A 3,366-nucleotide genomic window follows, 5' to 3' on the forward strand; every position below is an offset into this window, starting at 1 on the left:
TGCATAGGTTTAGATAAATTGATATCTCAATTTTTTTGCATGATTTTTAACTTTAAATTATGGCTCATCTAATATTGCATTTCAAGTCAGCATTGGCATTTGTTTTTAAGATAAGGATGAGAAAGTATAGAAGGGGACATTATGTTTTATGACATTTCATATAAATATTTTTCAGTTATCTAAAATTGATTCAAATATTTAATTATTAATCATATCCTGTTATTTTATATGATCTTAAATTAATTATAAGCCCACACTTTCTAATGAGTTCCACATCTATAAGAATGTTGTTTTGTTCATTTTTGCAGTGCTCGGGACTGAAAAATAATCAATTTAAAACCAGTATTTCAAATATATTTTATTACATACTGCAACATATTATTTGCATATCATAATGAAAAGCAATAATTATTTTGACAGTAAGAATGCAATTTATTAATAAACTCTTCATTCTTTCCCTTTCCCTTTTTCCCTGATGATGACAAAGTTGTTTTAACTGTTACATTAAGACAAGGATAATTGTCAGTGGCATCTTTCAGGGAATAGGGGGAAAATTCTAGGAAATAAAATTGCCCAGGATATTCTTAAATGCTATTTTAGATTTTAATCACTTTATTAGATTTCTTGCTTGAGTGATTTGTGCAGAAAACATTTTATCTATTTTGTTTTTCTCTGATTACCAAACTGTGTTAGACACAAAAGTTCCCTTGAAACTAGCTTACAGTTTAAAGACAGGTTTAATAACAGGTGAACACTGGAAAATATGCAAACAAAATGGCAGACATGAATGACTTCATTTAAGGCATAATTGCTTCTCATCAACCCAAGAAATCATGCAGAAACAGTCTCTGTTTTACCCAGTCAGGAAGAGACCAGAGAAATCACTCAGGCAGAGATACTAAAAGGAAGGTCCATTCTTGGGTCTCAGCCAGACAACCACTCCACTCACAGATCCAAGCGTAAAGACAATAGTCCTTAGAATCACAGTTCATCATAACAGATAATTATACAGCAAGTAGGACAATAAGGTTTTTTGGCCTCTGACTATATAGACTAATTGCTGGCTATGGAGCTCTGCCTGGAAGGCATACAGCACAGCCTCTGCAATGTCTTCTTATTATGTGAGGACTGGTGTAATTTGGGTGGACAAGAGGTTGAGTGTCTAGTGAATTCCATATAGTGGCTCTGTTTCCTTTGTAATTTTTTCCCCCTTGAGAAAATACTCTAAATGGTTGCTGACATCTATTTGGAAGGAGTTTTAGAAGGAAATAACACTGCCTAGTGTTCCAAAGTTTTCAGTTGATTAAAAAAAAATGATATTAAAGGATGCAAGATAATTGGATTACTTAACAACAGGGTTTGCCTTTATACAAAGCAAAATATTAAAATGAGGGTATGACGTCATGTTCAACTTAAATTCATATGGGTGTCAACAGATTTGTTGCCTGACACAGGCAAAGCCTGGAGTTAACAAACATCGTTTTCAAATTAGTACCTGGAAGAAAAAAAGTCCATGCTCAATTTTTTGTTTAGTTTCTTTTGTGAAAAAAAATTTCTAACATGGCCTATCATGATTTAATTTATTTTTAATTTGTTTATTGCCAGGAAAGAAGAAAGGTCTCTTTAGGCTGTTTACTTACTAAAGGGAGCTCCTGACAAGATAGGAAAGGGGGAACAGAGGCTCTGGAACAGTGATCCGAACTTCCCCCCTTTAAAATATGTCTCACTTCAGTTGGTGCAGCCTCCAACACCAGTCAATTAACTTGAAATTGAGTTTTGACTGAAACTCATGACCCTTCAAACCTTAGCACCTTATTCTACATCTGCTGCCATTGAATCAAGTTAGAGTATGAATAATCTCTGCCATTGTTTGTGTGTGTGTTGATTTTTCTGCTAAAAAAAAATGTTGTTTTAAGAACTCTTGAGGGTTTGGGGATTCCTCAGGCTTTATGTATAATATTTGTATGTTTTCCCCTCTTGGGGATGAAAAAAAAAAGAGCTGGAATACAATCAATTTTATTGAATAAAGTTTGTACTCCATGAAAGGCTTTCTTGCTCCCATGTACAAGTGCTGACCATTACATCATGTGCCCTTAGGGTTGTGCTGGAAAAGAGAAAAGAAGGCGAAATCAGCAAAAAATAAAAGAGTCTTCCTGACTTGAATTGAAAAATGTGCCTTTTTTTTTTTTTAAACACCACAAATTTGCAGGAAGGCTGGCAAGGGTAATAACATTCTGAGCATATGCAACCTCAGAAACACAAAGGCTTTGCTTAAAGAAATACACACAAAATGTACACTTTGATTTTCAAGGGTTTTTTAAAAAAATAGTTTTAGAGCAGAGTCATTCACTGGATCTTAATTTTAAAATTCTGTTAAATAAAAATTAATACTTATTCTTCCTCAAGCCAACTTCATTTTTCACCTAGAGTGTCAATTTAAAAATTCTTTTTATAAAAGACTGGATAGATTTAAAAATAAAAAAGTGACCTGAGGATCAAACACAGCAAGATTGGTCTTGAACAGAATGAGTTTGCTCCTTTTTATCTTCTCTTCTATTTTCTAAAAATGCAATAACATTTGACTGTTGAGGGGATGTTTGATACGCTAGATTATACATAAAATGTATACTCAGGCATTGTAAGTGATATTATAATAGAGATTCCAGGAGGCAATGAAGTACATATGTGTCAAAAAGACATCAAGTCGTGCCTGCAATTTAGCAGCTATTAAACATGCGTCTAATTTTGACCCTGTGTGTCTTTTTGGGAGGGGAATAAAGTAAATTTGATTTGTGGAAGAAAATGAAAACAAAACCAAGCCCAACAAGGGCACTCACTTTGCTATCGTGGCTATACTGTAATATATTCCTTACTCCCTGTGAATATTTTTTTTTTCTCGAAAGAACACACATCTTAAATATCTTAGCTAGGAAGTTGATATGGTTTGGATTTCAGATGATAAACACTACCAAACGGTGTCATATTAAAATGTAAAAACTATGCATGCGTGCCACAGCCTCTGCCTGCTAAGAGTTTGGTTGTACGAATGTTTTTTTGACTTCTAAATCACACATTTGCTAAAATGAGCTCTGCTTGATATCAGTTTGCGCACAGGCACAATGTGTCTCAGTCAGATTCATAAAACAGATAGCTGAACTAGACTTTGACTTTTGACATCAACAATCTGACTTCAATATTTCTCCACAAAAAGAGACTCCTGACTCTGCGCGGTTTCAATGTGATGGATAGCTTTTCAGCTGTTGACAGCACTGAGCATAATAAATGTATTCATTAGCATTGGGGCTGCATAGCTCCGTGTCTTAAGTTTTACAGCTAGTGGCTTTGAAATGCCACCCAGAAACACCT

Source organism: Sorex araneus, chromosome 3 (assembly GCF_027595985.1).
Source record: "Sorex araneus isolate mSorAra2 chromosome 3, mSorAra2.pri, whole genome shotgun sequence".
Taxonomy (NCBI): domain Eukaryota; kingdom Metazoa; phylum Chordata; class Mammalia; order Eulipotyphla; family Soricidae; genus Sorex; species Sorex araneus.